Source organism: Monopterus albus, unplaced genomic scaffold (genome assembly GCF_001952655.1).
Source record: "Monopterus albus unplaced genomic scaffold, M_albus_1.0 scaffold135.1, whole genome shotgun sequence".
Taxonomy (NCBI): Eukaryota; Metazoa; Chordata; class Actinopteri; order Synbranchiformes; family Synbranchidae; genus Monopterus; species Monopterus albus.
Window position 1 is genome coordinate 613,829 of NW_018128015.1, and position 13,025 is coordinate 626,853.

Sequence of the window (13,025 nt, forward strand, 5' to 3'; positions counted from 1 at the left end):
GCACCCCCTTAGAGATAGGGTGAGGAGCTCAGTCACCCGGGAGGAGCTCAGAATAGAACTGCTGCTCCTCCACATCAAGAGGAACCAGCTGAGGTGTGCTCGGGCATCTGTTTCGGATGCCTCCTGGGCGCCTTCCTAGGGAGGTGTTCCGGGCGTGTCCCACCAGGAGGAGGCCCTGGGGAAGACCTAGGACACGCTGGAGGGACTATGTCTCTCGGCTGGCCTGGGAACGCCTTGGCATTCCCTCGGAGGAGCTGGAGGAAGTGTCTGGAGAGAGGGAAGTCTGGGCATCTTTGCTTAGACTGCTGCCCCCACGACCCGGTTCCGGATAAGTGGAGGAAAATGGATGGATGGATGGATGTGAGCTAACAGCCATGTGCTGCAAGTACCTGTGTACATGTCAGCACAAAGATACAGAGGCTGGATGTGATTATATGAGTACCCGATGCAATGCATCAGAGTCCTGCACTGGGTCAGGTCCCCGCATGTACCCTCAAAAAATTATGTACATTGAGTAAAATATATATTCACAGGTAAAAAAATAGACAATGCAGGCAGGTAGCAAATGAAATAAACAATTTGAATGAAAAAAATAAATAAAGGTGCAGCTTCTTTTAAACATCTAATCCAGCATAATTTTATTAATCCTAAATAACTGATACATTGGTTGTGAGGGCCTATGCCACAGCCTTTGAATGCTCTGCTCACATTCAGCTAATAGGACATCACTCAGACATCAATGTACGCATCAGTGGATCAAAATGATTAACCTAAAAGTGAAAATAGCTAGTGGTGAATAAAAAACTGTGGACAGTACATCAAGGCCAAGTGAGACATATGGGAGAACTTCACTGTAGTTACAGATGGTGAGAACAGCGTTGGCAGCGGCTTTGCTGCTTGTAGTGCCAAAGAGTGTTAGCATTTGATAGCCACAAGCTAGGCACTTCACTAAGGGAACAGCTGCATACTTCTCCAAGAACACAACTCTTAAACTACACAGTCACCTACTGTACTTTAAAGTCCATTTTAATTACGGGTCGGGTTGCAGGTCTTACGTTAACAGGTCTGGTCCAGATTGCATTTAGAAATAACTCCAGGTAACGGATTGGGTCCATAACGGAGTTTTGTGGATGCGGGGCAAGTATGGTTTTTCAAAATTAGACCTGTGCAGGACTCTGCAATGGATTATACAATCCAATAAAACAACATTCAACAATTAAGTTGTTGTTTTTATGGTATTTTCTACATTGTACTTTGATTTTGTTACAGGTGCATGTTGATGATATCAGGTTTTGTTACAGGTGCATGTTGATGATATGAAAAACCTTTAACCACTGTGAGAATATGACTCCAGCTTCATGTAGGTCTTAGCTTTGGTGATGTTAAAATTGACTTAGAGAAAAAGTCCATAGCATCAGTGCAACATCTGGGCAGGTGATGAGTGATTTGGTGGAGTTGGTCGACAGTTCATGGAAGGAAAGCTTTGACTGATCTCATTGCTGTTGTCAGTTCTTTTCTGTACCTTTATGGTCAGTGTAGGGCTGGTGGGGAGCCTTTTATCACAACCCAAAGCAGATTCAGAAACACATCAGGGCTAGAGTATACATTTCATTCTCATTTAGGCCTCCTGCAAGCCTGAGATCTCCTGATCTTGAAAGTCAGCCTTGGGCGCTCTGCCCTGACTTGTCCAGTTGTCCATTATCTGCATCACTGTACATTTGAGAGGAGGATGTGGAGTCAAGTATGTTTTCCAAAGAGCTCAAGACTAACAGTTTGGTTAACTTTCATTCTTTTGAGACAGTGTGCTATCTATTTTATGTAGTTTTGTGGCTTTGAAACCCCACAAAATTTAGTTCTGTTTTTGCCACCGGCCATTCTTCTGAATCTTGTTTTGTAAGAGTGATTACACCCTGAATATCTAGACAACACTCCCACACATGTAAACACAGTTAAAACTCAGTTAATAACCATATTGTTCAACTACACATTTGAAACCACTCTCTTTTTTGTCGAAGAATGACAAGTATTACTGGCATGACCACAGAGCTATTCACTGAAAGACTGAGCTTTCAGAAAGCAGCAAGTAGTAAGATGCTACAATAAACAACTGTAAGTCAATACTGCAGCAAAACAGGGACTCTGCGGGGACTGAGTGCAATAAAACCAGAAGATGAGCTGTTTATGAAAGTATGAAAAAATAAATAGACCACTTGTGAATTTCTCATAAAAACTGGTGGCTATATCTATTTAGAAATCTTACAAACATAAAAGTGTGTTACCATTATGACTAAACACACAAAAACAGTCTGAATCTGCGAGTCCAAATAAAGGTTCAAGGTCAAACTGACCTTAGAGAGATTATTTTTCATTATTTCATTAGGCTGTTCAGTGTTCTTTTGAATCAGAATGGCCTTTATTGGCCAAGCATGTTCAAACACACCAGTAGTACAGAGTCTGTGTGCTTTAGTAAGGCAACAAGAAAATAAAGTATAGGAATATAGGTGCAATAGTCGGATGTGTATGGATGCGAGTGTGTAATTTTGCTGGGTTTTTATTATTTATGATTATTTTATTATCGAAGACCCTGCTGATACCAGATCTACTAAGAGGAAAGGAATGAAACAACATTAGGTTGTGCACCTTATTTACTGAAATAATAATCATCTTATATTTTTGGCCCTAAATTACAATTCAGACATGACATCAGGTGAATACAAAATGAAGGAACACATCATTAAGTGTGCAAATTAAAAATCTAATGCACTAACCACCACTGACATGTCTCCTCTGGCCCCGTCGTTCCCGCTGTCTGTGTATCGCCTGTGAACTTTGGTGCTTTGCACATGTTAAGGAGATTTCCATTCCTTTTTCCCAAACCAGCCATTTTCCTTTCTCTTCATGCCAGTTGATTTCTTCCTTCCCTGGTCGCCTCAGTGTCTTCCTCCATGGTAATTAATGTGAGCTGTAAATTGCCACCTATACAGCAGGGATTTACTCGGCTCAATTAGGATATTTCATCCTATAGACCCCATTTTCTCATCAGTTGCAGCTTTAGGCTTGTTACAACTCCCAAAACACCTGAGGTTTATGTTTTAAACAAATCAATATTTAATACTGAATCAAATGTATTTTTGCAATAAATATAGTATTACGTCCACAGTTGCCCGAGGCTGTCCGGTCGAGTGATAACCAGAATAAGACTGGCTACAGCAAAATCATCATAGTTGAAAAATCATTACACAGTCATCATTGGGCCATTAATCTTCATATCTGCACTTCTGTGGGTGAAGTAGATGGTGACGAATTGCCTGATGAATTGTCCTCTTGAAACCAGAAGATAAAGATGGAATTAACATGTCACTTTAATTGAAAGAGAACAAGACAAATGTGGCAAACAGAGGCAAGAGGTCCATCATCTGGCAAGCAGTAATTTACAAAGGAGGGGCTGCAGGGTTGTAACTACATGTGGGCAAATGTACACTTGAATCTTTTCAATCAGTTAGTTTTAAGTAGAAGTAAATATAAGTAAAGGAAATAATAACTTTAATATTTGCTTTTGAGAATATTTTAGATTCTTGTATCATTTCAGATAGTCTAAAGTAACAGTATGTGTTTTGCCTGTTTATAGCTCTGCCTGCATATCTTTAGTCTATTCAAACAACAGAGGGCTTCTGTCATCCTGAAGCATCCTGTCAGAAAATAAATGTAACACTGCCCTACTGCCAACTGAAGAAAATGAGAATCCAATGTAGTGCAGAGCCACGGCTGTACCTACACACAGACGCTTTCAAATGACTTCACATGCATTACTTGCAGCCTGCTCTCTGTGTCATTTGTTCATAGTCCTTGAGGTATTAGAAAAAGTAATTCATAATCTAGGATTGTAGCTTGGATGGAAGCTTGCTCTGTAAAGATTTTTGTCCGAGTCCGTGAGAGAAACGGCGTTCGCTCTGTTAATTAGAACACCTCCGTTTGCCGAGCAGCTTAAAGAGCATTTTTCTTGGCTGAAACTGCAGCTTACACTTGATGTTGATACTACTTCATTTTCACTTCAGTTTAATTGGCTATTTTACAAAACACACGTACAAATAGTTTTTTTCAGCAGCAAAGCCAAACAATTACAAATCTGATGATATCTGGTATTTTCAGCCCTTCTGTCTTTGCACCAAACTGAGCCCTGCTAGTGACTGTGTGGAAGGTTTCTGTATTTACTGCACAATCTCCACAGGGTTTCTTTTGATGTTCCTCCTCTATACTGGCTTCACCACCACATTTCATATATTTCTGATTATTACTATACAGACGACACTCACCTCTACCCCTCTGTTCCCTTTTAAACGCTGCTTGATGTGCACATTGTGTGTTTCAGTTTGACATCTCCAGCTGGGCGTCTGCCATCCACCTCTTGCTTAATCTTGACAAGACTGAGCGGCAGTTTCTCTCCTCTCTGTCATCATTCACATCACCACAATGCTTCTTGTCAAGACTGACAAGTGTCTGCAGGGAATTATGAAGGTTTGAGGAGTTTCTGGTAGGATGGAAACACATATTTAATTTGTCTAGAAGTCAGTGTTTGATCCAGGACCTTCAGTTAAACTATTCAAAGTTACTGTTGCTCACTTTTACTGTGGAAATCATAGGAGAAATAGTAAAAAACCTACTAGAACGGGTGCATTCTTCTCTTCACAAAAATATTTGTTAACAGGTTTCTCTGTGTTCCCTCATGTAAACATGATATCATAAATACTGTATGAATAAAACCAGGGTAGGACTCAGAACCGAGAGACTGGTGGGTATGTGTCCCCTTGGATTCTCAGAACCGAGAGACTGGTGGGTATGTGTCTCCTTGGATTTCTTGTGCAGATGTTAAACGGGGCTTTTATACTCATGCTAAAGCAAGTTATTAGCCAAAGGTTGTGTAAAATTGCACTCTTTACTGTATTTCTCTTGAAATACTGACTTATTTTGTGTAATATTAGACTATTTACTTCATGTTTTCTGATTAATTTTAATGCCCTTTCCTTCATTGAGATGTCCGAGTTATTTTTCTTTCTTGTTGTTTAGAAATTCCCAGGTTGGTTATGAAACTCAGGCTGGTTATTGTTTGCTTCATCCACCCCACTTTTGAATAATGTTTTTTGTTGGTGAATTGCTCATCTAATCTTTTATAAGGTATTTCTTTTTTTAATTTATACTCTTGACATTTTATGACATGCTCTGTTTGTCTCCTTGTATCTTTTGAGATTTGGTTTCCATTCCCAGTTGTTACAGCCTCTGGCTTTAGTATAAAGATGTGTTGTTTCACACTGTGCAGTTGCTGCCTGATTAAGCTCCATCACCCAAACACTGTCTTTAATAAAGTCAGTGCTGACAGTGTGCAGGACTTTTCTTTATTGATAAATTGGAGGTATTAGTTTCATACTTTCTGCAGCTGTGAGTGAAGGGAAGGATGATTATATTGCAGTTCTTGCTGTAGGGTTTCTGTTTAAATGTTCTCCCAGCGGTGATTTGGTTTCATGAGGCACATGGTATGTTTGATGATGGCAGCACATTACTAAAATGTCTGTGATTTTAAGGCTTAAAAACATAGAGGTGTCACCTCAGTATACAGATTAAAATTCAGTTATGAAGAAATAAAATGTTTTGTATTTTGTCTCAAATATTGAGTAGGATTGCATGTGGTTTCTACGCATGCATATACATTTGGTCATAAATGTGCTTCTCTGTGTGTGTGTGTGTGTGTGTGTGTGTGTGTGTGTGTGTTGCTTCGATGCATATTGTCAAGAACACGCACCTTCCTGTATAAGTGCTGTGAGTCCCATTAGTCCTTGAACAGTGACCCAATGTCCTGTATGTGAATTGGCCATTTCTCCATGCTCTGACAGCTGGAGGCGGGTGTATCGCTGGCTGCCCGGGCAGACAGCTGCTCCTTTCCCCTCGTCCTGCCCTCTAACAGTGGAGCCTTGTGCGGCATCCACCTCTCTTGAATGTCAGCACTCATGTAACTACCTCACACTCACATCACAAGCCCTGTGCGTTTCTCTTCACCACTATTTGTCTGCTCACTCTTCTTCTCCCAGAGGACCAATCTGTTTATCTTCCGCACATTTGCACCTCTCCTTTGTTTATGTTTCCCGTCATATCAACTTTCTGCAAGGTTATAAACTTTACTGCTGCAGAGTGAGAGCTTTGCTGTGCAGTAAACAGCTTCCCACATTCCCACATCCAGAGACATGAGTCATAATTCATCACTTTATATTATATTCTAAAATATCCATTTAAAAGCAACCATGGGCTATAAACTAACTTTTCTTTTGTCAGACTCTCTCCTAAAAGTAAGCAAAGAAAAAAAAGCTTCCAGCTACTATTATTTAGTCATCAAACGGATCCACATACTGTACAGTCTTTTCTTCAAAGATACAGTGAGAGCACTTGTGGTATCGGGTGGGTGTGATATTCTAACTTCATATTTAGGAATGCAGCCTGTGTGTATTCTTGTTATAGAGGACAATTATCTTGTGGGTGAAAATAAGCACCTTAGACATGGTTGAACTTGTGCTCAGAAGCATGACACCATGTCAAGTCCAGTCGAGGAATGCAGAGGAATGCCAGTGCAGGTTAGGCTCCCGCATCAAGACACGAGGGGTAGGCTGATCCTGTCAGCTCGTCTTCACAGGAGGAGCGGTCACACTCTGCTCACAACAGAGTGATGCTGAACCCAGAGTTCAGAGGACAGTGCTATACTGTAGAGGCACTGAGAGGGCTAAAGATGCATTCCTCTTCAACATAAATATAAAGAAAAAGAAAAAGAAACAGGATGAAAGAAAATTGAAATTTAAATCAGGTTCAATAGAAACAAACTCTCACACTCAAGGTGTTTCCTCATGGGCAGATGATCAGTTAATCTATAGAGAATATAAGCTTCATATATTTAATGTTTCTAATAATAACAGTAATACAAATGCATTTTTATAATGCACCTTTACAGGAAAATAAAAACAAGACGATGGCAAACACAGTCACAAACAAACACACACAGATTCAAAGGCTATACAACATGTCTCTGTAGAGCAGATTAAAAGCTAATCCACTTAAACATGCTAAACATATTTTATGCATGAGCATATTTGTTATCTTTTCATCTCATTTTAAATGTCTTATTATAACATGTATCACAGAAGGGTGCAATGAGATCCACAGGGAAACTTCACAGTTTCCCACCTCAGCTAGCTAATGCATGCACTTTCTCCATCCAGTCCTTCCAGTGTTTTGATTATTCTTGCCTGAAACCTGCATATGTTGCATCACATGAATGTCATCTTAACTAGCAGGAGTTACAGTAGATTGCACGGCTACTTTGATGCTGCTCTTAGCGCATTTGTCGTGTTTGGCTACCTGGTGTCGTGTGTCAAATGCAACAGCTTATTAATTTGGGGTTAGGTTTCACACAGAGGGTATGAAGGACAGTCAAAGACAAAATAAGTGGTTAAATCAGCAGTAGCTTCGTTTGATCCCTGAACCTTTCATCACCATTATTAGGTGACGTTTTGAACTAGAATGAACATTGTACCTGATAAACATCAGTAACTTGGCACCGTCACTGTGACCTGTGTTAGCAAGTTGATGTTAGCATTTAGTTCACACCACAGCTGTGCCTAAGTGCATGGTTGTAGACTTTAACACGCTCATAGTGAAGGTGAACACTAGGGAAACTGTGGTGTTTTCACTTACAAAATAACCTGAAAATATAGAGTAACCTGTGAATAATCAAGGCATTTCACCCAGTTTGTTAATGAGTAAATAAATAGTGTGCAATATTTAGAAAATTTAATTCACAGTACTTGGCACTGTCATCCATTTGGACAATACTGTATTCAAAACCTATAATCCTCCTTCCTCTCTCTTTCTGAAGCAGTAAAAACACACAGAGCATAATTTACATTGCTCCGGCCCACACAAACAGCAGTGTGCGAAAAAAAATTATTAGAGAAGAACGAGCTCTCACAACCTAGAAATGCTTGTATGTCAGGCTGAGACTTTGAACCTTGATGTCTTTTAAATACAAATCCTCGCCAGAGGTCATGTGCCTTTCACACATGTGAGAGCATGTTTCCTCAAATTCAGCGACTTTGAATGCTTTAAAGTTACTGTACGTGTGTGTGTGTGAGTGGTTGAGTGCACACATACATATGACTGTGGTTATTGTTTTGTTCTTTGTCTCTGTGTGGGAACCTTTGGTGATTTGTTTGATGCCAACCAACCGGTTGATCCAGCTTTTTCAGATGTCTCATTTAGAGGAAGTGTCTTTATTTGAATCCCGCTTTTACTATCTCCCACACTTCATTTATAATGTTTTCTTTGCTAAGCTCTTTGTTTTCAAAGACAGCGAGTACTAGCTTATTCCTTTCAATGGTGCGTTAAGGCTTCATATTCAAAATTCTGCATCAAAGCACAGAGGTTATTGTAATAGTATCTATGATAAACAGGGTGACAGTCATTTTTATGGCAGCAGTTTCTAATGCACACCCCCCACTCTTTAATTTATATTCTTGCACTCTCATTCTCTGCCTTACCCTGCATGGCCCGTCCTCTTGCATGTGCATTTGGAATGTAAATGATCATGCTGGGGGTCAAAAGGATAAGGTCACCCATTTTCATGCAATGCTCAATAGTCAAATTTCAAGGCAAATACCAGGATCTTGCAGCCAGCATGCACACAATTAAGTAACCTGGATTTCTCAACGTGAGTGGTGGTTGAGAAAAAGCTAGTTAGAATCTGAATCTGCGTTATTGGCCAGGTGTGTTGAACACATGAGGAATTTCATTGTTTCATTTCAAATTCTGATTTCACTCATTTTATGGTACTGAAGGAGGAAAACAATTGTTTGCTGTCAGTCGTGTTTATGTGCTGGATGGAAGAATTTCTGTGCTCGGTGTTTAATCTAAAGTCCAGAAAGCTTCCTGTAGAGTAGTCTGAGGGTAATTACACATCTGAAGCCCCTCATGTAACAACATAATCTTTGTCCCACTAACAGGGTGCCCAGCAGGAGAATGGGGAAGGCACTCAGAAGACAGGACAAGGATCAGATTTAAATGTAAGTCATTTGCTCCACACAGGTGGAGGTGTACACACACTAATGCCAGTTAATGTTATTCCTTGTGTGGTCAGTAGGGATACAAATTTAAGCCTTTTCTTTTCTCACTTTTTCTTCCACGGAGCAATTTACAGTACAGCCTTAAATGGTAATGAATTCAGTGCAGTCAATACACTGTAATCCCTCCAATTATGCATAAAATCTTGTTGGCATTCTGTGCTGGAGGTCATCAGTGGGTGGCATTCGTAAGAGCAAATGTCAGAGATGGGGGTGTAAGTAAAAAATATTGGGAAACGTAATGGAAAAATGAATGATTCTAGTTAACATTCTCTAAAGACACTTTGAAAAGGCCACTGTTGAAGAACATGTTACCAAATAGCACCATTTTCCCCAGCTTAATAAAATGCACTCCAGCATATATCCTAACTTCTGCAACCACCCCCACCTCCAAAGCAGAAACCTACAGGGAATCATGACATTGCTAAGTCTGGAGTTGGACATGCAGCTAATGTGCATTATTGCACTAAAACCATTTCAGTCAACAGAGAGAGACTGTTGTCTGCTCTGTTTGTTAGTCAAGATGAAGTTGATCCTACATTTAGGTGCTACATTATATGAACATATGTTTTCTCACCTGTATCAGTTAACAGTGCTACTGTGAAAAGTTTGCCATGTTTTAAGGTGAATCTATCATGGCATCATGGCCATGACAGTGATGATGATGCCATATGTTTGATCCTTCATCAGAAATAATTACTGCATTCAGAAAATTGAGTGTTAGTAACCACTCACAGTCAGAAAAACAGGGATTATAATATAGGGTGACACCTTCTGACGTGTGATTGTGGATTCATATGGGAGAACTGCTGACAAATACATTGGAAATAAGCCTGAAGGAATATAAGGATTATACAACTGATGGATGAAAATATATTACACAGGAATAGAAACATCCCAACATATATCAAAAATGGGATGCATGGAGGCTGTGAAAAATGAAAGGATGTTAGGGAAACAAAAGAAGGTGATTTTGGAAGCTGAATGTTGCAGTGAAGCCTCAGTTAGACGCTAGTATCAGAGGAAGTCTCGCCTGGGTGTTCAACTTAACAACAGAACTGATGATAGCACGCAGCCACTGGACATGAGAGGGCAGACACCTGCTCTTTATGATGAGTCTAAATCTGTATGAAGAGCTGACATGTTTTTCTGACAGTATGAGCATGCAGGATCTGACACCATGTGACTCACTGACACCACAGTGGGCTGATGCAGCTTTAAAGCACATTCAGCCTCAATATCATCACCCTAAAATGCAGCAGAGCGTGTTAGGAGCTCTGCTTTGTGCCGGCAGGCAGCGAAGTCAGCCCAAGAAGTTTCACCTTCTGCCACTGCTGAGCGTACTGCATCCCTGGCATGGCCGTGTTTTATAATTTTTTTTCTTTCCTCTGTCCTCCGCTTTGGATTCATCCATAAACTAGAAAGAGTTTTTAAATGTCTCTGCTTGTGAAAAGTACATTACATATGTTTAAGTGGTTCCACAGAACACCATGTATGGAAAATGAGTAGGCATCGACAAGCACAGATAAAGCTATTCTCTTCAACACAGCTATTCAGTTGGCAGAGGCAAACACGAGGAGTGCCCATGAAAATGTGACTCCAATTTTGGTGATTTTCATGTTTTCGCTTCAGCCAAAGAATTACATGCTCTTCTGCAGCCTAAGAAACTTCTAGCATATGTGGTCTTATGAAGTCCTTTGAAATCTCACTGGATAAAGTGAAAAATATGCCTGGTGGTCATGCTTAAATCAGGACATCTTTCCAACTCTGCAAAGTTGGAACTTTTGAGTGTTTTCAATCAACAGTGGAGATATACACTGTAGCATGCTCTTTGAAATCAGATGATGGACACATACAGTATGTACAGTACAGCAAACGTGTCATTACGCCTGTTTGTCTGATAGCTGCTGTCGAAACAGATTTAGATGACTGATGTAATGTGCACAGAGAAATGAGACATGAATTTATGTTTAGGTGCAGAATTTATATAGAAACTTTCAGAGAGCAGGACGTGACGCAGTCACGTTGCCAGTTTATAATTTCTTGCCGTTGAATTTTCTGATGATTTCAGTGTTGGCGCTTAACGACATAAGTTCCTGAATCATGTTGTGTCCCCAGTTAGACATTGTCTTTGGTGTCTTCATTGTAAATGATCGTTCTTCTTCACCATTGGATGTTTGTGTTCTTGCGGTTTCACGCCGCTCACATGATAGAACGTCGTCAGTACGCCCACTAGCTCAGTGCAAATACTCCAGACTATAAACTTCTGTTTTCTCACACAGCCTTACTCAGGCATTACCAAGACTTTGCACTAGGGAGCTGGCAGGGTAAAGTCCACTTCTTATCCAGGCAAACTGACTCGGACATTTGCGTTTTCACACACAGCTCCCCTTGGTTATGTTTAGACCATTTCAGTGCACGTCTGAAAAGGCTTGTAGAGTTGTTGAGCTCAGCGTGCCCAACTCTATAGCCAAAGATTACCTCTAATGGAAGCTTAGCTGTGACCTAATGCCAAAAACAGTTCCAAGGAATCAAGTTTTAGGGTCAGATGGTGAAAATGATTGGGAGAGATGCAACAGCATATAAATCAGAATAGATTAAAATTAACAGCAAAGCAAAAAATAAAAAAAAAATGGGACCTGAGGATGTAGGAGTGATCCTCATATTCATTACCCCCAACTTCTGGGCAGGTGGCTCTTACAATAAGTCCTGCTGAGTGAAGTACTTGTGTGACATTAATAGTTGTGATAAGGCTGTAATAAGAGACAGGGTGGTGGAATATAGAGATGGGGGAATGCAGGAGGAGAAGAAGAAACGCACTGTGAGAGAAAGGAGAGGAAAAGCACAGACTCTGAGAGAGAAACCCACCTGGCCGCCTGCCAGCGGGATGTCAGCGGTCTCTAGATTAGTGGCTATACATTACCCCAGCCTATTAAAATATTATGCCCACTGATTGATGCTGACAGCCTGACCAGAGGGTGGTGGCTGTGTGGGCAAATGTGTCTGTCTTCATTCAGGTCCTGCTGCCTACAAATCACAGTTCTATTGCCAAAATCCTGCATATGACGTGATTGTGGCTTTCCCGAGGATCTCGGAGACAGATTTTTAAGAGATGTACTCTTAGAATCTACAGAGGGCAAACAAACCATTGGTGTGCATCCCTGTTTTACAAAGTGATGACTTTTCAAGAGTTTCTTGGTGGAAATCAGTTTGCTAGCACATCCTGCTTAATCACAGTGGTGCCTTGTGTTGTTACGAGCCGAGGTCAGAGAACAGACTGACGCTGCAGCACAACAAACTCCGTGACCTTTCTTTATTTATAACAACCTCGAGGAATGACCCCTGTCCTCCCATGTCAGCCAAATCTGCCAAACAATTACAGGCAGGCAGTGTGGTAACTGAATGTACAGCCAGTTGAGATGTGGTGATGGACAGATTCCCATTAACCAAATCCACTTATTGCAGTTCTCCCTAGGGCAAGTTATGTTCAGACAGAGCCTAAGCCACCTACAAAGCAGTTTGACGCCCACGCTCACTAAGTAAACCAAAAGATTTACAGTGTCATTCACTGCATGTTTACTGTAAAAGCAGTCTGCAGTGTAGTCGTGTTGTTTTATGCTTCATCTTTGACCAGGCAAATGTCACCTGTGTTAGGAGCTGGTACATTTCAGTTGAGGCAATTTGTGTGGGTGAATGTTTGTGCGTGGTCCTAGAGAGGGATTCAAGGCCAAGGAGGCAATCCCCTCTATTAAATACAAACACCATCCTCATGCTGAGCACTTTTAAAGGGTGGCTGTTTGATTGCATGTGCTTGTTTGAACTTCCAACCTTGTCCTGTTGTGGCCATTTCAGCTGAGTGACCCTGCTCAAGGC

The 13,025-nt window shown here is 40.8% G+C and overlaps 1 long non-coding RNA gene across 2 annotated transcripts in view; it reads left to right on the forward strand.

Moving 5' to 3' along the window:
* Positions 1 to 13,025, forward strand: part of LOC109967769 (uncharacterized) — a 95,073-nt gene that overhangs the window by 34,365 nt on the left and 47,683 nt on the right. For both annotated transcript variants that reach the window (XR_002275984.1, XR_002275985.1), the window contains exon 2: positions 9,036 to 9,095. This is a non-coding gene — a long non-coding RNA (uncharacterized LOC109967769). The remainder of the gene's footprint in view (positions 1 to 9,035; positions 9,096 to 13,025) is intronic.